Source organism: Lithobates pipiens, unplaced genomic scaffold, assembly GCF_037356315.1.
Source record: "Lithobates pipiens isolate NorthernLeopardFrog02 unplaced genomic scaffold, aLitPip1_a1.2 Scaffold_18, whole genome shotgun sequence".
In the NCBI taxonomy this organism is placed as follows: Eukaryota; Metazoa; Chordata; class Amphibia; order Anura; family Ranidae; genus Lithobates; species Lithobates pipiens.
In genome coordinates, this window is record NW_027507758.1 from 282,185,929 (window position 1) to 282,208,328 (window position 22,400).

A 22,400-nucleotide genomic window follows, 5' to 3' on the forward strand; every position below is an offset into this window, starting at 1 on the left:
TACAGCTAGCTGCGCATGCGCGTGTGGTGCTTTTTGAATGGGCTTGTAACATGTGATGTGTACCCGAAGGGGGCGGAGCAATTTACGCCATCCTGGTCCAGACAACAATTTTGGGAGCAGGTACTGAGAAAAATTGATAGGCTTGAAGTCCTCGCCCCCCCCTCCGAAAAACCCGTAACTCGCTTATGGGCAAGTGGACGGAGCAAACCAGCGGGACTTTATTTTTTTGAAGGAAGTTCTGCTTCACTCTCTCAATAAACTCTAATTATTTTTAAAGTTGCTGCAAAGGCACACAAAGCCTATGTATGAAGGTAAAAAAATCTTCTGTATGCAATACTTACCTGAGCCCCATCTTGAACCAATGATGTCAAAGACAGCCTTGGCTCTCCAGGAACTCGCACTCCTGATTGGCAAGAGCCATTGGCTTCTGCTGCTGTCAATCACAGCCAGTGAGCCAATCGGAATCGGGCGACAAAGGGGGCGAGGCCAAGCTGTGGCTCTGTGTGTGAATGGACACACAGAGCCACAGATCGGGAGTCTGCGTGCTTGGGTGCCCCCACAGCAAGCTGCGGCGGAGCGCTGTTGCATGACCTGGGAACTTGAGGATCCGAGCTGCTCGGTGTCAACCACTGCACGGAGCAGGTAAGTGTGACATGTTATTTTAGAAGAGAACAAAACAAGACTTTAAAGGGGAGGTTCACACAAAAATGCGTTCTGGAACCAACACCCCCCAAACCCCCCCCCCCCCCCCCCGGTGTCACATTTGGCACCTTTCAGAGGGGAAGGGGGGTATAATACAGGTATTTGCACCCACTTCCGGGCATAGACTCCTGCGGTCTACGCCTCTCCCCCCCCCCCCCCCCCCCCGCTGTCTGCTGGGAAACACACGGGTCCCAGAGACAGCAGGGACCATCCGGATTGCACAGTATTTGTAGCTGCTGACTTTTAAATAAAAAAATAAAAATTTCGGTGGACCTCCCACTTTAATGTCACTTTAATCCTTATGCTGCTAGCATTATTATATAGTTAGGAAATTATGTTTATTTGTTATAAGCTCCTTTTTTTATCTATTTATTTATTTTTCTTCAGTTACTTCCTAGTTTTCAGGTCTAGGCAAATGTCATACATCCCAAGAGTCTTCAGGAGGGGTTTTCTCAGCTAAATACTACCACCCACCTGCATGCCTGAGCTAAGGACAGATGGCTTTCATAAAGTAAATGCTACATGAATCATCTGTCCTTTCTCAAGACTGCCACAGCCAGAAATGCTAGGAGGGTGTTTTGTTAAAGTGATTTCTCAGCAAAATAAAGCATGGAGACATGGATGGGGGAGTTTGCTTTGAATATTAAACATGAATAGCATTTTTGGTTTGTGGTGATCAGATGTAGTGTAGTTCTGCTTTTAAGGTGTACGCAAAGGTGGAAATGTTTTCTGGAGTTTTGGGTAGAATAAGGAAGGGTTGGGACCCCTCTGTCAGGGTCTGGTTTCTCTCTGTGTCCCCATTAAAGCTGAAGTAAATCCAATGATTTAACAGTTAAAAAAAAAAAAAAAAAAACTGTTAGGGCCGGTTCACACTGCAGGCGAGGCGACTCTGACTTGCCTCGCCGCGACCTCAGCGGCAACTTGCAGATGACTTCTGTATAGAAGTCAATGCAAGTCGCCCCGAGGTCGCCCAAAAGTAGTACAGGAACCTTTTTTCTGAGTCGGAGCGACTCGAGTCGCTCCTCTCAGAACGGTTCCATTGTACAGAACGGGGGCGACTTGCGAGAGCGAGGCGAGGCGAGTCGTGTCGCCTCGCATCGCCCGCAGTGTGAACCGGCTCTAAGAGTCCATTCACACAGGAGCAACTTGGGATGACCAGGACGGATCCAAAGTTGCCTCAAGTCACACAACATGATAAAATCAATGTAAGTGAATGAGAGCCGTCTTAATGCACACTACTGAAGTCGCTCCGACTTCAGAAAAGGTTCCTGTACTACTTCTGTCCGACTTCTAGGCAACTTGTACCCGTTGATTTCAATGGAAGTCGCCTCCAAGTCTGATCCCCTGTCTTAACTGAAGCAACTTTCCAGGAAGTAACAATAGTTTTCTAGGCAAACCCCTCCCTCCCACAGAGCTGATTATTATGTGATTGGCCACTGGCAAAGTCCTCTGTACTGGAAACAACTTCAAGTTTCCTCAAGTCATTCATACTCAAGTCGTGTCCAAGTTGCCTCCCAAAGTCTCACTGGAAGTCGTGTTGCCCCTGTGTGAATGGACACTCACATTCCTGATATGTGTGGAATGTAACTGTTACATTGTGTGTGCTCTCAACTAGAGCTGCACGATTAATCGTTAAAAATCGTTATGGCAATTTTTTTTTTTTTTTTATCTAAATGATACATACAAGTAAACTGATTGGAGGTTTGTTTTGTTTAATAAATGTAAGAAATTTTCTTTATCACTTATTAAGGCTGCTTTCACACTGGAGCGGGCAGGTGTTGATGGTAAAACGCTGTTAGTTTTAGCGGCGCTGTACCGTCATTTTAGCGGCGCTATTCGGCTGCTAGCGGGGCGCATATAACTCGGCTATCGGTCGAGGAAGAGGTTAAATGCGCCCGTGAAGCGCCGCTGCAAAATCGCATTGCATGCGCTTCGGCAGTGGTGCCCATTCATATCAATGGAGTGGTGGAGGAGCGGTATACACCACTCCAAACGTGCTGCTTGCAGGACTTTTTTTTTTTTTTTTTTAACATCCTGCCAGCGCATCGCCTCAGTGTGAAAGCACTCAGGCTGTCACACAGACTGCAGGGGAGCCGTTTTGCAGGCACTTTGTTTAGCCCAAAAGTGCCTGAAAAACGCCCCAGTGGGAAAGGTGTCTGTTAGATTTCATTAGATGGAGGGGGGGGGGGAATCGGCCTAACATATCGGACCAAAAAATTTGGCATCATATATCGGCCATCAGCCGCCATGATTTCCAAATATGGGCATCAGTCGAGCTCTATTAATGAGATTGTATGTTCCTTGCTAAAGAACATTATCTCCCCATCAAGTTGTTATGGGTAACCTTCCGCTTTAAGGAGATTTCACCATGTCCTGGTGTTCAATGTTAACCACTTCAATACAGGGCACTTAAACACCTTCCTGCTCAGACCAATTTTGAGCTTTCAGCGCTGTCGCACTCTGAATGACAATTTCGCGGTCATACTACGCTGTACCCAAATGAAATGCACTAATAATTGATCAGCACAGACCCCCCCCCTGTCAGAGGAGCAGCTGATCGGCTCTCCTCTACTCGCGTCTAACAGACGTGAGTGAGGAAAAGCCGATCACCGGCTTTTCCTATTTACACTGTGATCAGCCATGATTGGACACGGCTGATCATGTGGTAAAGAGTCTCCGTTGGAGACTCTTTACCGAGATTGTAGTTGTGGGATGTCAGACTGACACCCCGCAACAACGATCGCCGCGATGCGCGCCCCCGGGGGCGTGCAGCGGCTCAAAGTCCTGATCACGTCATATGACGTCCGGTCAGGATTATGAAACCACTTTGCCGCTGTGTATCTGCTACGGGCAGCAAGTGGTTAATTACACAGAGAAAGTGAGGGGAAATCCAAGCAAAATTTTAAAGTGGAAGAGAAGCCTAACAATAACTTAAACACGTTCTCTCCTCCCACCTATCCTGCCTAGCTTGTATAAAGAATGATCCGTGTGCTTAGCTATTTTTTTAATCCACTCTGGTGTAGTTATGTGATGTCGTAGCTCTGGTTCTCCTGTGTCAGCAAGTGGCTGCTGCAGGGGAGAGGAAGGAGCACTGACAGCTGGACCATGGGGGCCTATGAATGGTCTCGCGGCTTCCAGAATTCAGTCATCGTCAAGGTTTTTTATGAATAGTTAGTTAGACCCCGTTCACACCTGGGAGTTTTTGTCCGTGGGCCAATTGCTGCAATTCTGCCCATGATCCCAAAACAAATTGTCCCACGCTTGTTCAGGTGCCATTCATTTCCAATGGCATGTAAATGTTAGGTTTGATTCTGCCACGATTGTCGCACGATAAATCATGACAAACCTCATTGTGCAAATCTTGCTGTCCAAAAGAAGCTCCCGCTCCTCATTGAGTGGCAAGCTTCGCGCAATGTGGTTTTGCCGCGATTGCAGCATGATTGAATTACACCTGTGTTTAGGCGCCATTGAAAATGAATGGCACCTGAACAAGCATGGTGAGATTTGTCAGTTTTACAGGGTGTTTGGATTCTGCCCGTAATCTCAAATGCCCAGGTGTAAATGGGTCCTCTAGGCTTTACTACCAGTTTAATCTGTCATGTGTTCAAAAGGAGAAATGGTTTCCTTCAATGGGGCTCTGGTTTCTGGTGAGAACTATCTAAGGTGGGAATTACTTGGATGCTGGTGTCAGCTCTGAGCTTCAATTAAGATATTTGCCAGCACACCACGGATCTTCAAGTTGAGCCCAAATGTTTTTTTTTTTTATTGAAGTATGATCACATCACATCAAGAGTGCAGTGTTTTGGAGTCACACAGGACCCCTTTGTCAGACATGTCTCATGGAGGATTAAATTAATGATTCCGAAACATTGCACTCTTACTTGTGATCAACTTGAAGATCCGTGGTGTGCTGGCAAATATCTTCATTGTGGCTTTCATGATCCAGTCTCCAGCTGGTGATTGCTACAGCACCCCCATACCCTAGAGCTTTCTCCAGGAACGTATACGATGGGCATATGGATTATTAGCTGTGAGCTTCAGACTTACAGTCTCAGCTAGTGTTGAAGAGAGTTGTTCACTATCCTTTCTCTCTCCTCATCCGTTCCCGAAATGTCTTGTGTTCTTTTCACTGAATAGAAGGTGTTCTGTGATTGAAAAACAGGAGATTGTGGTTTTTACACCGCTCTTCTCATATCTGTTTTCAGAACTCCCTCTATTCAGCAAAAGAATACAATACATGTTGTGAATGGACGAGGAAGAGGAGCGTGAGCAGTTCTCTTTTTCAGTGTATTAGAGCTTTAACTGAAGTCAAAACTTACAACTGTTACTAATACTCAGCAGACTAAAACCAACATAGTTTTGGCATCCTAAGCTGCCATCCCAAAAAAGTTTGGGGTCACCATACACATTACAAGTTGATTGTGTAGTATGTGCATTCAACTTTAGATTTGCCAAAACTGTACAAGGACCTGGCTAATTTATCCTATCAGGAAGGGCTCTATACCAGTCGCTATATAGTATAAGGATACGCCTGATTGGATACATATTATGAGATCAAATACCCAGGTCCTAATATTACCGTATATACTCGAGTATAGGCCGACCCGAATATAAGCCGAGGCCCCCAATTTACCCCCAAAAAAACTGGCAAACTTATTGACTCGTGTATAAGCCGAGGGTGAGACATGCCTGTCCATCCCTGTGTGTCCGTCCGTCCATCCCTGTGTGTCCGTCCGTCCATCCCTGTGTGTCCGTCCATCCCTGTGTGTCCGTCCATCCCTGTGTGTCCGTCCATCCCTGTGTGTCCGTCCATCCATCCCTGTGTGTGTGTGTGTCCATCCATCCATCCATCCCTGTGTGTGTGTGTGTCCATCCATCCATCCATCCCTGTGTGTGTGTGTCTCCATCCATCCATCCATCCATCCCTGTGTGTGTGTGTCTCCATCCATCCATCCATCCCTGTGTGTGTATCCGTGTGTGTGTGTGTGTGTGTGTGTGTGTGTCCAGCCTACCTGTGTCCCGAGCCTTTGTCCCGAGCCTCCGTCCCGTGCCTTGCCTCCTTGCCTCCGTCCCGTGCCGTGCCTTGCCGCCGTGCCTTGCCTCCGTCCCGTCCCGTCCCGTCCCGTCCCGTGCCGTGCCTTGCCTTGCCTCCGTCCCGTGCCCTCTTCGTCGGCGCCTCGGCGGCCATTGTAAAATTCAAAAGCTGCGCCGCCGCCTTCGCCTGTGATAGGCGGAACACTGAATTTCCCAGCAGCCTGTGTTCCGCCTATCACGGACATCGTATCATCCTCGTCCGTAGTACGAGGATGATACGATGTCCGTGATAGGCGGAACACAGGCTGCTGGGAAATTCAGTGTTCCGCCTATCACAGGCGAAGGCGGAGCCGGAGGCGCGGCTTTTGAATTATAGAATGGCCGCTGTCTGTCTGCTCGACACGCTGATCGAGCGGGCAGACAGCGATGACTCGAGTATAAGCCGAGGGGGGCACTTTCAGCCTCAAAAAAGAGGCTGAAAATCTCGGCTTATACTCGAGTATATACGGTATGTAGTTTTGCTAAATCTAAATTGTACAAAAATGGTAATGTCAGATTGTAGCATGCATTATTATCATGCATTGTCATATAGGTCACTGCACAATCTGTACAACCTCATTTAGATCCACCATCAATTATGTAGTGCAAGATCCTTCCTCATTTAATGCAGACAGAATGAATTGCTTAGATTTGTCCTCATATTACAGTTTTGGTAAACCTAAAGGAGTTTGTACAATCGTATCGTATTGTATGGTGTATGAGTAGCTTTACACATAGCTTCCCCAGACCAATCAAAATTAAACAAAGTACTTTTTTTTTTTTTTTTTCCCCTGGAGTTCCATTTCAACTTCCCCATCTCCTATCCATTATAAACAAATGAGTTTTGATTTTGCATACTTTCACCCCTCCATGATGGAGGATAAAACAAATACTAATGCCTAAACATGGTTTTCCAACGTTGGCATGTGTTTGTATAAATACAGATATCATCGCAACTACTTGGTGGATTATAGCTTTGTTCTCAGGACAAACTGGGTTTTCGTTTGGTGGTAAATGGTAATATAAATCTCGTTGTTGTTGTTGTTGTTATTATTATATATTTTTTTAATTTACAAGAAAATTCTTGCCCAAAGTAATAGAAAAATACATTTTAAAAAAATGTAGCTGTATTGTTTTCTATTACCATAACCTACCACCAAAGAGCCAACCAGCATCCGCCAATTGCAACAATACTACATTATTTGTTTGTACCTGTAGTAGGGCCCAGAAAAAATTGTGTGCATTTTGCTTTTTTGTTATCCTACCTAAAACACAGTGATGCTAACTGACATGGATACTAAATAAAAAAAAATAAAAAATGCTTTTTATTTTAATTTTACCTAAAATACACAGGTCCTGACTAGGGTTGTACCAATACCGAGTATGTGTGAAAATGCTCCAATACTGGAAACCGATACCTTTGCGGTGCGATTTGAACCCATACAAAACAAACCCATACAGAATCGCATGCATTTGAACAGGAATGCAATGCCTGTCCGAATTGCATGCTTTTTCCTACACCACACCTGTGTGAACGCAGGCTTGTCATAGCAACCTCAGCCTGGGGTCACGCTCACGCTGGAGTGGTGGGGGAAACTGCATGCAATTATAATAGGGAATGGCACTGCATTCCTATTCAAATTGCATGTGGTTCTTTGCAATGTGATTTGGGCCCATTTGTTTTGTATGGGCTCAAATAGCACCGTAAAGGTATCGGGACTTGTACACACCGATAAAAATCAGTGAAACCTTAATCATGACCTTTTGACTCTGGCCATGACCTTTGACCCTGACCTTGATCCTATCCTGACAATGGGCTAGTTCAAGCTCTGTATCTTTTATTTTATTTTTGCACGCTTTTGTTTACATTTTTCACTGCTAACAAAGCGAAAAAGATAGGGTTGATTTACTAAAACTGGAGAGTGTAAAATCTGGTACAACTCTGTAGCCAATCAGCTTCTAACCTCAGCTTGTTCAAAAGCTTTGACAAAAGAAAAAAGAAAACTAGAAGCTAATTGGTTTCAATGCAGAGCTGCACCCTATTTTGCACTCTCCAGTTTTAGAGAATCAACCCCAATGCATCTTATTCTCCATTTAAGAGGATAACACGCACATGCTGAAAAGTGGCAGATCATTCTGATAGCCAGTTGGAGGCAATGGCATCAGTTAAAGGGATTGTAAAGTGAATTTAAAAAAAAAATAAAAAAAAAATAACAAACATGTTATACTTGCCTCCACTGTGCAGCTCGTTTTGCACAGAGTAGCCCCGAACCTGCTCTTCCGGGGTCCCTCGGCGGCTGTCTTGGCTTCCTCCCACAGATGCTTCTCACATTCATGCGAGCTCCCTCGCATGTTGAGAAGCATCTGCGGGTGTGCTCCCGTGATACAGCCGGCGGCTATAGCCGCTCGCTGTATCAAACGGCCCCATAGTATGCATTAAGGTAAAAAAACATTTACCTTTACAACCCCTCTAAGTGAACAGGGTCTCCCAGGTGAAAGCCCTGTCTGTGCATGAAGCATGCTGTGTACAGAGGTATATATGTAGTCCCATAAAGACCCATGTCTGTGAAGCTATGTATATGCACACACATGTCTTGGAGGGGTTAAAGTAGATGCAAGGGCCCGTTCATACCAGTGTCTGTACTAAATGCAGCCACTGGTGTGCTGTAGGATGATAGCGGTACAGATTGCCCATTGGACGGTTTCCTTTGTTTTAGACGCGTCTAAATCTACCTTTCCTCTGTAGCCCTATCTGTGCTGAAAAAAGTACTGCATGCCATTTTTTTATTAAATTTTTTTCAGCACATGCCACCACAACGTTGTGATGTTGTACTGACCAGGTAGGAGACGAGGCACTTTGCCTTGTAGTGGGACTGCGTTTGGCATAGTTCTCCAGCACAGTCCTGGTGTAAACAGGCCCTGAACCATAACTGCCTTACTTGTTGTTTCCAAATAACTATGCATTAGAAACTGTTGAAATGGATTTTTTATTTTGGAAAATACTGAGGACTTCACTTTTTTAATCATTTGTATGTAGGGCTGCTAAAGAATTTCAATCTATGATCGAGTGCTGACAACACACAGCATTTTTGGAGCCTGAGTGGTGTCAGCCCTGCCAAATGTCTTTTTTCTAAATTATACAACCATTCTCACATCTGTAAAATATAACTGCTAATAATTCTTTGGTCCTTGATGAGAACTAGGAGGACTTTGAGATAACACTGGAATAGTACAGCTAGCACAAGACAATTCAGAATTTCTGACAAGATCAACAAGTTTTATTTTGCACTTCTCACACCGATATAACAAAATGCTTTTGATATAATAAACAGAGCAAAAGTGAGCAAAACGGAGACGGCCATTGTTTGGGTTTACATACACTATAGGGGGCTAGTTATAAAGTTTTTTTTTTTTTTTTTTTAATGAATCTGAATTTGTGTGTTTTACTGCATTTTTAATTTAGCAAAATATGCAATACAAACTTCCAAAAGGTCATAAATACATAAAAATGTTATAGTGACCTTTTTAAAACTGAATCCAAGATGATCAAAGTGTCCCAGGCAAGGGTTTGACGTGTTCCTGAACAAAGGGAGAATTCAATGCTATTGTGAGTGGAACTGTACTGACCTGTCACTTGTACATTTCTATAAAATCTCTGGTGGAAAAAAGTAAACGTGATGTGTGTGGGGGGAGAGAAACGGACCTTTCAGCCATCCGTCCATCTTCCATTCATAAATCAATCTGGTTTTATTTGTAGGAAACTGTAGTACAGCTTCTATGAATGGAGGTGCTGGGTGGAAAGGGCCGACATGGGAACCTTTGATTAGTCTGTGTCAGCTCTCTGTTCTAATAACCTCCTCTACACTGGAAGATCTTCAAAGGCAGGTAAAGGTTGGAGGATTAAAAGAATGAAAAAAAAAACCACGTTATACTTACCTGCTCTGTGTAAGAGTTTTGCACGGAGCAGCCCCGATTTATTTATTTTTTCTTCTCTTTGGGTCTTGCCTCCTGCCAAATGCCCCCTAATAAATAGCAAGCCTCACGAACCCTGCTCTGTGTGTGTGTGTGTGTGTGTGTGTGTGTGTGTGTCCGTGTCCATTCACACACTGACCGTGGCTTGGCACCGCACCTCACTGGCTGTGATTGATATCAGCAGGAGCCAATGGCTGCTATGTGAGCTAGGAGGAGATGGGGCTCAGGTAAGTGTAAGGGGGAGCTGGCGGGGTTGTTAAGCGCTCCACTCAGAAAGTAAACAACCTGAGCTTTTATAACCACTTTAAGATTTCCAAAAGGAAAGCAGTACAAGGGATACTTTGGACTAATAGTCTTGTCCCTTGAGCTGATTTTCATCTGGTCCAGCATGATCAAAAACCTGTGAGATTTTTTTTCCTGCTCAATCAGCTCTGCTAGCCATAGCCGGCACCACTGCTCAGTGTTCTCTGACAGTGGGGAAGATGACAGATTGGAGATAACATTAGCCACTTTGGAGCGCTTTTCACGTTTCGTATACAGTTATGCTTTTATTGGGGCAGTTGGTGGTGGTGACAGGAGGAAGGGCAGGGTGTTTGGTCAGATAATTTGCTACCATCTACTGTTTATGGCCAACACAAGGTGAGTTCTTTCACACAATACTTTGATCCTCTGTATCTACAACAAACACACCTGTGCTTTGTACTGTGTATTCTACATAAGGCATTCTCTAGTTGCCTTTCTGATTAGTATTTTTACATGTACTTTGAAATTGCTGTATATTTCTAATACAGTATATATTTGTAGCTCCAGTTTTTCTCTGGCATGCTGATCTACATTCAGTGTGAAATGCTGATTGCACATGGCAGGCTCTGTTCTCACTGTATTTTAATTAGGGCATTTTTTTTTTTTTTTTTATGATTTCTCCCCCCCCCAAAGCCAGTAGTAGTAGTACTTTTATTTTTATTTTCTTACAAATCTGATTTGGTTTCCACAGATGTCTAACTAAAGTAGGTAATTAGAACCTATCAGTAACCTTTCAGGTTTGGGTTAATCATTTCCTGACATGTCACAGTAACTACAATACAGCTGTGCCTTTTTTTATAATAACTCCCTGAACTCGGGTCAAGTGATGTTGCCTAGGCTGTGAGGTTCAGTCTAGGGAAATTACATCAGTTTTCTGCAGACAGATGAAAGCATTCCCATAATTCAGCAGCCATACACTGATTTAGGGCCCGATCACACCAATTGCGCTGCAGGAAACGCATATTCATGTGGGTGCCATTGTTGTTAATGGCACCCTAAACGCATCTAGCAAGTGTGTGCTTTCGGCAGCCCATTGAGATTTATTGGGGGGGGGGGGAGGTTCTGCGTGGAAATGTTCACTTTTTGGTGTGAACCAACAATGAAATTTGTCCTGTTCTGTAGGGATTGGCTGAATTTCACTCCGTTTCTGGCTGTCCTTGCTCAAGTTGATTGTTTTAATTGACTTTTGTTGAAGGGACATGTTGGAGAATTGTTCTTGGTAAGAAGCTGCAGTTGCTGACCAGTGTATTCTGACGGCAGTGGTTTGCCAGGAAGGTGGGGTAGGAGCCAATTGCCTTTCAATGTCCATGGATTCCAGGAAGTGTGGATATATAGGAGGTGGGTATACTGTGTTATTTTAAAGCAGTATTGTCTGTCTGAGGAGAGGGGAGTGTTCGACCCCCATACACACTAATATGAGGTCAAACCTTAAGAGTTTCAATTTGTATGCAATCAGGCAGGCCCTTGCACTACATGGTTTTAGTAAATCTGAAAACAAAAACCTTCAGAAAATCTAATAGTGTGTATGGGGCCTTAGATGTACTAGCAGATTTAATTACACTAACAAATGAAAGCCATACTCTAGCCTACACTGTTTAAGCTGCTTTTTTCCTTTTGGGAGCATTTACTAAAACTGGAGAGTGCAAAATCTGATGCAGCTCTGCATAGAAACCAATCAGGTTCCAGGTTTTAGGGTACGTTCAAACTGAACGCGGGTCTGAAATTATGTAAGTCCAGCTAAACTTGCACGATTTTAAACCCAAATTTCAGTGTGAGTTCGGGGGGGGGGGGGGGGGGCGATTCATGCACAGATGTTTATTGAAATCTCCCCTGAAGTTGCCAAAAGTAGTGCAGGAACTACTTTTGGAAATCAGTGCGATGCCTCAGTCGCGTTGCACCAATAGGGGCCGTGCCGTTGTTGGCAATAGGTTGCGATTTGACATGCAAATTTACATGTGCAATCGCTTGTCAAATCATGCTGATGTGAATGGGGGGCTTATTGTCAAAGCGTCATTGAACAAGCTGATGTTAGAAGCTGATTTGCTACCATGCACATTCACTCTACCGTTTCAGTAAATCAGCCCAATATCTCTTCTGCAGCAGTAATACTTCCATTTCGCGCACATTGATTTATTTATTGTTTAAAATTCTGCCCCCCAACCTCATTGCTAGTGTAATTTAAAAAAAAAAAATCATTTACTTTAATAAAGCCACTCATTTCCTATTGGCTGCCCACTTGCCGGGTCCTCTCGGGAGAGGAGTGACAATGGCACAAGTGGTGACTAGGTGATGATGAACCATCTGCATCACTGAAATGGTGCCATTCTCCTGATAACGGTGGTGAGTTCCCTGGATTGGGGGGGGGGGGGTGAATATATCTTCATTCACCAGGTAAGATGGGGGGGACTTGCAGTAGAGGGGGTAATTTTTATTATTATTTATATATATATATATATATATAATTTTTTATTTTTTAATGACGGACATATTCTTTCAATATTAAAACTACCACAGAGGTATTATTTGGTGAAGCTATAAGGATATACAGAATGAATTTGTGTATTTTGTTATGGCTTTTAAGAAGTCTGCTGTTGCTGTACAACCCTTTTGACATCACTGGTGCTTACATTCTGAAGGAACGGCATACCCAAGCCGTTCCTTCAGAGCTCTGTGCTGTTGCCATGACTTCCACTTGCATGAGCTGTAGTGATGTCACTGCAGCTCATCCATTCAAGCAGATGTAAGTCTACGAAACCAGAAGAAAGACTGAGGGAAGACGGGAGCATCATAATGTGCTAGTATGCATGCTAGCACATTATGCCTTTGCCTTGCAGAGAGATTGTGTGTGTTGTTTTTTTTTTTTTTTTTTTTTTTTTTTTTTCCCTAGAGTTTACTAATTTCCAGCACAAACTCATGCAAAAAAATAACAAAAAATGCTCTGAAAAGGATACAAAATGCTATAGGGCTATACTGCTAGGACTCAATTACCATAGCACTTAGTACATTTGTCATTGCATGTGTATTGCAGGTTCAGTGCTCTCATTTTATTTTAATGGATAAATGCAAAACGCGTCCGAACTAATGAACTGGCATTTAGAGAACAAGCTCTGACACAATAGATGATTAACCTGAAAAGCTGCATTCTACAGAAATACCTTTGTTATCCAACAGGGTTATTTATAGAAGTAGAGTAGAACCCCTTTTAATCTTTGTTTAGCTATTTCTGTTTTAATTTCCGAGTTTGAGTCCTGACCTCGCTGGACAGGTTTTTTCTGTGGTTTAATGTTTCACAATTGTTTGAACACACCTAGTAGATTATAATCACAGACATCGCATGTGATTTGCACAGGTACCTTCTTTTTTTTTTTTTTTTCCCGCACTGGAATTTCTGTGCAAATTCACAGTTCACGCTGCAAACCGATCTGGGGGTGTCATTAACGCTTGTATTGACACCCGCAGCAGTTTGCAGAGGGCAGTGTGAACTGCCTGCAAGGGAGATGCGCTGGTTCCCGCATTACAATAGTGTAAACCCAGGCTTAATCTTAAGATCCTATTTCTTGGGAAACAAAATGATTTTATACTGCAGGAATTAGGGCCCCTCTTGGGCTTTTTCTGTATGTTAGTATGTGGGGATAGAGATGGATGGGTAAATGCCTGTCCTTCCCCTTTTTTATTTTTTTTTTTTTATTTATTTATTTATTTTTTATCGGATCCGCCAGACAGATGGAAAATAGGGTTTCCATCCATCTGGATTTAGCAGATCGGATGTCAGCGGGCATGTCTCCGCTGACATCTGTCGCTCCATAGAGGTGCATGGAGTGTCTGTTCAGGTCCGCCTTAAAAAAAACTGACAGGCGGACCTGAACAGTCCACATGTGTGAAAGGTCTTAAATCTTTAAGGTTTCTTGACTATTGCTTGGCAACGTGTTTCAGCTCCCTCCCATACATTTTCTATAAGGTTAAGGTCTGGAGACTGGCTAGGCCACTCCATGATCTTAATGTGCTTTTCTCGAACCACTCCTTTGTTGTCTTGGCCCTATGTGTTTTGTCATTGTCATGCTTGAAGACCCATCTTTGGTGTTTTGGCTGAGGGAAGAAGGTTCTCATCCAAGCTTTTACAATACATGGCCCTGTCCGTTGGCCCCTCAGTTTGGCAAAGTCGGTCTGTGCCTTTTAGCAGAGAAACTGCCTGAAAGCATAATGTTCCCCCTCCATGCTTGACTGTAGGAATAGTGCTCTTGGAGTCATAGTAAGCATTTTTCTTCCTCCTATATATTTTTTCTCTTTTTAAAAAAGCAGCTTTGGTTTCTTTATGGTGCTAACCTAAACGGGTACCTTCCTTGACATAGAAGTAAATAGACCCCCTAGGGGGGCTATTTACAAAAGTAATCAAGATTTACACAAATTTCTAATTTCTTTAATCAGGCTTACCTGTAGGTAAAATGAATATCTCCTAAACCTACGCTGTTTAGGAGATATTCACCCTGCATGCAGCTGCTGACGTCAACGGCGCCTGTGCTCTGAAGGTCCGGGACTTGTGCTGGAACTTTAGAGCTTCTTGCTGGAACAGGGGACTCCCGCATGCCTACACGGGAGTGACATCATCGCGGCTCCGGCCACTCAGTGCCGAAGCCCAGAAGAAATGCAAACGGAACATGTCAGCCCCCTCAGCAGTGACCGGGTGCCACTGCGGGGGATTTGTTTTAGGGTAAGTACAGTTGTGCTAATGAGTTTATATACCCTGGCAAAATTTATGATTTCTTGACCGTTTTTCAGAGAATATGAATGATGACACAAAAACTTTTCTTTCACTTCATGGTTAGTGTTTGGCTGAAGCCATTTATTATCAATTGACTGTGTTTTACTCTTTTTAAATCATAATGGCAACAGAAACTACCCAAATGTCCCTGATCAAAAGTTTACATACCCCAGTACTTAAAGCGGTAGTAAACCCAGTTTCAAAAAACACTTACATTCCCGGCATGCTGGAAATGCTAACTTTCACATTTGTTGTGCTCTCAACCAAACTTTCAAACCATCCAATGGCTGGTTTCATAAATGATCACATGTGCAGCATTATGGCAGTTGAAGAATCATTAGAGCCCAAGATGGCAGCTTCCTTGACTGAAAACAATAGAAGGGTTTACTTCCACTTTAATACCGTGTATTGCCTCTGTAGTGTCACAGTTTGATGCCTATCACAGGATGGTGCGGAAGTGACGTTGTTGCGTACTGCGCATGCGCGATGCTCTCCAAACGCTCGCGCCGTGCGTTCCAACATAGTTTCGGCAATACAGTTCAGCGAAACCATCACATAATGTTACGGAAGTGATGTTACACACAACACAAACACGGGCCACGTTGTTGCGTACTGCGCATGCGCGATGCGTTCCAAACACTTGCGCCGTGCGTTCCAACATAGTTTCGGCAATACAGTTCAGCGAAACCATCACATAATGTTACGGAAGTGATGTTACACACAACACAAACACTGGGCCGTTCGTTACAACACTAATACTTCCCTTGTTACCTAGTAGGTTTTGCATTGCTGGGACTTGTAGTGCCTATCCTGAGCTACATGCTTCAATGTTCAGTGTCCTCATCCCTATCCCCATGCTTCAATGTTCAGTGTCCATCCTTATCCCCCTGCTTCAATGTTCAGTGTCCTCATCCCTATCCGCGAGCTTCAATGTTCAGTGTCCTCATCGAAGCAGGGGGATAAGGATGAGGACACTGAACATTGAAGCTCGCGGATAGGGATGAGGACACTGAACATTGAAGCAGGGGGATAGGGATGAGGACACTGAACATTGAAGCTCGGGGATAAGGATGAGGACCCTGAACATTGAAGCAGGGGGATAAGGATGAGGACACTGAACATTGAAGCTCGCGGATAGGGATGAGGACACTGAACATTGAAGCAGGGGGATAGGGATGAGGCCACTGAACATTGAAGCTCGGGGATAAGGATGAGGACACTGAACATTGAAGCTCGCGGATAGGGATGAGGACACTGAACATTGAAGCAGGGGGATAGGGATGAGGACACTGAACATTGAAGCTCAGGGATAAGGATGAGGACACTGAACATTGAAGCTCAGGGATAAGGATGAGGACACTGAACATTGAAGCACAGGGATAAGGATGAGGACACTGAACATTTAAAGCTTGCGGATAGGGATGAGGACACTGAACATTGAAGCACAGGGATAAGGATGAGGACACTGAACATTGAAGCTTGCGGATCGGGATGAGGACACTGAACATTGAAGCATGGGGATAGGGATGAGGACACTGAACATTGAAGCACAGGGATAAGGATGAGGACACTGAACATTGAAGCTCGCGGATAGGGATGAGGACACTGAACATTGAAGCATGGGGATAGGGATGAGGACACTGAACATTGAAGCACAGGGATAAGGATGAGGACACTGAACATTGAAGCTCGCGGATAGGGATGAGGACACTGAACATTGAAGCACGGGGATAAGGATGGACACTGAACATTGAAGCTCGGGGATAAGGATGAGGACACTGAACATTGAAGCACGGGGATAAGGATGGACACTGAACATTGAAGCATGGGGATAGGGATGAGGACACTGAACATTGAAGCATGTAGCTCAGGATAGGCACTACAAGTCCCAGCAATGCAAAACCTACTAGGTAACAAGGGAAGTATTAGTGTTGTAACGAACGGCCCAGTGTTTGTGTTGTGTGTAACTTCACTTCCGTAACATTATGTGATGGTTTCGCTGAACTGTATTGCCGAAACTATGTTGGAACGCACGGCGCAAGTGTTTGGAACGCATCGCGCATGCGCAGTACGCAACAACGTGGCCCGTGTTTGTGTTGTGTGTAACATCACTTCCGTAACATTATGTGATGGTTTCGCTGAACTGTATTGCCGAAACTATGTTGGAACGCACGGCGCGAGCGTTTGGAGCGCATCGCGCATGCGCAGTACGCAACAACGTCACTTCCGCACCATCCTGTGATAGGCATCAAACTGTGACACTACACCTCCATTAAAGGGGTTGTAAAGGTTTGTTTTTTTATTTTCTAAATAGGCTCCTTTAAGCTAGTGCATTGTTGGTTCACTTACCTTTTCCTTCGATTTCCCTTATAAATGTTTTTTTTCTTTGAATGTCTCTCTTCCTGTTCTTCCTCAGTAAGCTGTTCTGGCTGACTAAACACTGCTCGGATGATAGTGTGAAGTTTACTGAGGAGAAACGGGAAGTGAGCAAGTCAGACAAAGAAAAAAAACATTTGGAAGGGAAATTGAAGGAAAAGGTAAGTGAACCAACAATGCACTAGCTTAACCTCCCTAGCGGTTATCCCGAGTCTGGCTCGGGTTGGGATTTTAGTTCCACAAGCAGTAACCCCGAGCCAGACTCAGGATCACATCGCTGGATACAGGGAGGACACAGAGAAGTTACTTACCTTGTCCCCTGGATCCAGCGCTGTCCTCCGTTCGATTCACACAGTGCCCGAATGTCGCCAAGCTCCGTTCCCTGCGACATTACGGCGCACGGGAGCAGAGATCGGTGCCAAATTAAAAAAAAGTACACAAAACACACACAGTACTGCAATCTTACAGATTACAGTACTGTATAAAAAAATGACACACCCCCTTTGTCCCTAGTGGTCTGTGCAGTGCCCTGCATGCACTTTTATATTATAAATACTTTTTTTTTTTTTTTTTCTGCCTGGAATTTGGAGATTGTCCATAGCAACCAAAAAGTGTCCCTTTTTCAGTGTTTTAGGATTTGATTACATTATTAAATAATTTTTATTATATTATAAACTTTATCATACCCGGGATGTCTGCTAGACTCTGGTTTGAACAGATTTAACAGAGTTATTCCTAAGAATTACAGGACTACAATATAAAACGCCAAATTTCCATGCAAAATAATTTTACCGCTTTCAGCACCTAAAACCAGAACGAATCATACCGCCAGGGAGGTTAAAGGAAAAAAAACAAAGCTTTACAACCCCTTTAACATCAATGATAGCTTGAAGTTGTTTGTGGTATTTGTGGATGAGGCTCTTTATCTTCCCAGATGGTAAAGCTGCCCATTCCTCTTTGCAAAAAGCCTCCAGTTCCTGTAAATTCTTTGTCTGTCTTGCATGAACTGCACGTTTGAGATCTCCCCAGAGTGGCTCAATGATATTGAGGTCAGGAGACTGAGATGGCCACTCTAAAACCTTCACTTTATTCTGCCTTAGCCAATGACAGGTTGACTTGGCCTTGTGTTTTGGATCATTGTGATGTTGGAATGTCCAAGGACAGCCCATGTGCAGATTCCTGATGAATGCAAATGTTCCTCCGGTATTTTTTTTTATAACATACTGCATTCATCGTGCCATCAATTTTGACAAAATTTACTGTGCCTTTTTGTAGCTCACACATCCCCCAAAACACCAGCGATCCACCTTCATGTTTCACAGTAGGAATGGTGTAACTTTCATCATAGGCCTTGTTGACTCCACTCCAAATTAATCATTTATGGTTGAGGCCAAAAAGCTCAATTTTGGTCTAGTCACTACAAATTACTTTGTGCCAGAAGGCTTGTCTCTGTGCTGTTTGGCGTATTGTAAGCGTGATACTTTGTGGCATTTGCGTAGTAATGGCTTTCTTCTGATGACTCGACCATGCAGCCCTTGTTTTTTCAAATGCCTCCTTATTGTGCATCTTGAGACAGCCACACATGTTTTCAGAGTTCTGTATTTCACCTGAAGTTATTTGTGGGTTTTTCTTTGCATCCCAAACTATTTTCCTGGCAGTTATAGCTGACATTTTAGTTGGTCTACCTGACCGTGGTTTGGTTTTAACAGAACCCTAATTTTCCACTTCTTGATTAGAGTTTGAACACTGCTGATTGGCATTTTCAATTCCTTGTATATCTTTTTATATCCCTTTTCTGTTTTATACAGTTCAACTACCTTTTCCCCGCAGATACTTTGACAATTCTTTTGCTTTCCCCACGACTCAGAATCCAGAAACATCAGTGCAGCACTGGATGAAAGATGCAAGGGTCTGTCATGAGTCCAGAAACACGCTGACCTTTTTATATACATAATACAGACAGACCTTTTTAATAGCCATTCAAACCCCTTTGTGTCAACTTGTGTGCATGCTATCAGGCCAAAATCACCAGGGTATGTAATCTTTTGATTTGAGTCATTTCTGTTGTGATTATGATTTTAAAACGAGTAAACACAGTTGATAATAAACAGCTTCAGCCAAACGCTAAGGGCCGGTTCACACAGCGGGCGATGCGAGGCGACACGACTCGCCTCGCTCCCGCAAGTCGCCCCCGTTCTGTACAATGGAACCGTTCTGAGAGGAGCGACTCGAGTCGCTCCGACTCAGAAAAAAGGTTCCTGTACTACTTTCGGGCGACCTCGGGGCGACTTGCATTGACTTCTATACAGAAGTCATTTGCAAGTCACCGCCGAGGCCGCTGCAGGTCGCGGCGAGGCAAGTCTGAGTCGCCTCGCCTCGCCTGCAGTGTGAACCGGCCCTTACCATGAGTGAAAGAAAAATGTTTATCAATTTATAGTTTCTGAAAAATGGGCAAGAAATGATAAATTCTGCCGGGTATGTAAACATTTTAGCACAATTGTATTTTACTATGTGAAGCATACTGCATTTAAAGTGGTTGTAAACCCTCATATCTACCCAGAGAAGGGAACAGCTTCAGATGATACAGAGATGAAACGGATCCTCCTACATAAGTTTTACTTGTATATCTGCTGTCTTCAGCTTTCTACATTCTTTAGAAAGTGCACATTGTGTCAATCTGGGTGTGCACTGTGTGTGAGCTGATTTGAGGAAAGGCGACACTCCCCCCCCCCCCCCCCCCCCAAAATCAATTTAAGCAAAGAAACAGACACTTTCTGAGCTGTGCTGTGAATAGACAAGCTCTCTGTTTATCTATCTCTAAGCTACCTCCCCGACACAAATTTTCAGCTACTTTTTATCATCTGTTGGAAAGCTTGTCAGAAGTTTTTCTGCTGTTAACAGAGGAACAGAGCAGCAGAAAGACAGAGGACTCTGGGCTTTGGAGAGAGATAAGTAAACAATGCAGATATATGTGCTCCAGGTCAGATTTCATGAATGGGGTTTACATCCACATTAACTTTGCCTTTATTTTTGTACTCCGTTAAGTCAATTCCAGGTATGGACTTTATTGCATATGAAATGCATGTACTGGGGTAGTGGAGGCTCACTGTAGTGGTCACTGCAACTACTGTGATCACTGGGTTCCATGGGGAGGCATTGTTTATTTTGGCAAGGGTGCCATTCACAGATCACTTTTCATATGTCTAAATTAATGCAGAGCATTCAATGATTGGATGAGAGGGAGAGGCAGGGCAGTGACCTTTCGCTAAACAAATTAGCTTTGCAAATTTTTGTGTGTGTGTGTGTGTGTGTGTGTGTGTGTGTGTGTATACACGAGATATGATAGCTTCTCCCTCAACAGGAAACGCCCTCATCAATCAAAGCTTTAACAGGCAGCTTCCTTCAGTGTTTTTTTTTTTTTGTTTCCTCCAGCTGGAGGAACGTCTGGTGGGAGCCAGGATGTCTCAGGGCTTTCATGGGTGAAACAAAAGGTTTCTCATCTGTTCTTTTTCTTTTAGGAGAGTGATCCTCCCACTTGCCACTTGATGGATGGTCCCATGGGCTCCCTCTCCCCCTTTTGTGCTCTTGGAGAGCCTGTACTGCCTGGGAGCGCTGCCCATTTTTTTCACCTATTGGGCGGTTTACGGAAGCCCCCATTGGCTGCCTGCAAAGCTGAGCAGCTACCATTGTTCTGGTGGCCGAGGAGAGTCCTTGGCCACGTCCTGTGCAGTGCACAGGAAGAGTTGGCACTTCTGGGTCAGGTGCGCGGTGTCCTTTCCAGCCGCAAAGCGCAGGGGAAAGGGCAGGGTCACCTGGTGCTCTTAAGACTTCCGTTTTCGGGTCGGCCCCCCAGTGAGAGCTCTCCCTGGTGAATGTAGCGCAGTGCCTACTGGGTTAACATTTCGGCCTAGCAGGGGGGACTCTAAAGTGGTGGTGGCTTGCTTGGGCACATGGAAGTAAGTTTCCTAGTGCACCTGGGTGTTTTTGGACTTGTGCTGTGCACCAGCTTTTCAGCGTGGTTCCTTTTTTTTTTTTTTTTTTTGTGTTGTTTGTCCAGGCCAAATGCTCTGTTCAACCAGTCAAGAGAAGGTGTCCTGTTTGTAAAGAAAAATGATGCAAAGCCTGGACAAAGACTCTTTGTGCAGATTGTATCTCCAATTTAGTCAGGGAGGAGTCTCCATCAATTTGTGGCAATTTGGTTACAACCATTAAGGATGAGCTCCGGGCCACCTTTCAAGCTTTCAGGTCACACCTGAGAGAAGAGCCAAGACCCTCAGGGGAACCTAGGGCTCCACAGCCAACTTCAGAATCCAAGGGGTTTCTCTGATAAAGGTGGGTGGTCCAACCTCCCAAGATACTTCCCAAGAACCTGCTTTCCCCACTCCAAATGGGACAGATTCTGAAATGGAGAATGAAGCAGATGCCACTTCTTATTACCAGTTGTCACTATCAGAGGTAGGAGGACTCTTAAAAGTAATCCACGCTACCTTGGGGATAGAGGAGTAGAAAGAGCTCTCCCTGCATGACTGTATGTACGCAGGTCTAGGAGACTCCAAAGGCTGCACTTTTCCCATCCATTCAGTAATCACGGATATGATTAAAAAAAGAATGTCTGGAACCAGAGAAGAAACCATTAATTTCTCGGGCCCACAAAAGATTCCCGTTCGAGGGAAAATCCTGACTCTATCTGGGACAAAGTTCCAAAACTGGATTCCGCTTTCTCGCAGGTTTTAAGTCCACTGACCTTGATTTTGAAGATATGGGAGCCCATGGATAAGAGGATGGACCTGCTTCTTAAAAGCCTGGCAATCGGTTATGAGCAATCCAAAGCCGGCAATGGAAACATGTTGCTAGGAATTTAGAGCACTGGATTAACCAGATGCAGTTCCATGTTACTGCAGATTCCCTGAAACTGGAGATTTTGGACACCTTTACAACCTTATCTGCAATAGTGTCATACATTGAGGATGCCTCAGCAGAGTCCATACGAATGTCGGCTTGGTCCGCGGTTCTTAACAAACTCTGCTACGACGGCCTTATGGCTAAAAACCTGGACTGGGGTCGCAGCATCAAACAGGCTGTGTAGCATTCCCTTTGTGGGGGATTTGCTGTTTGGTTCAGAACTATAATCTATTCTTGACCGAACAGCAGATAAAAATAAATTGTTTCTGGTCTAGAAGAAACAGGTACAGACTCGTAAGTGTGTTTTTAAAAT

The 22,400-nt window shown here is 44.2% G+C and overlaps 1 protein-coding gene across 4 annotated transcripts in view; it reads left to right on the plus strand.

Annotated features, from left to right (window-relative positions):
• The window catches only part of GOPC (golgi associated PDZ and coiled-coil motif containing), a 68,455-nt gene that overhangs the window by 550 nt on the left and 45,505 nt on the right, over positions 1 to 22,400 (plus strand). The gene's annotated exons all lie outside the window — the stretch shown is intronic.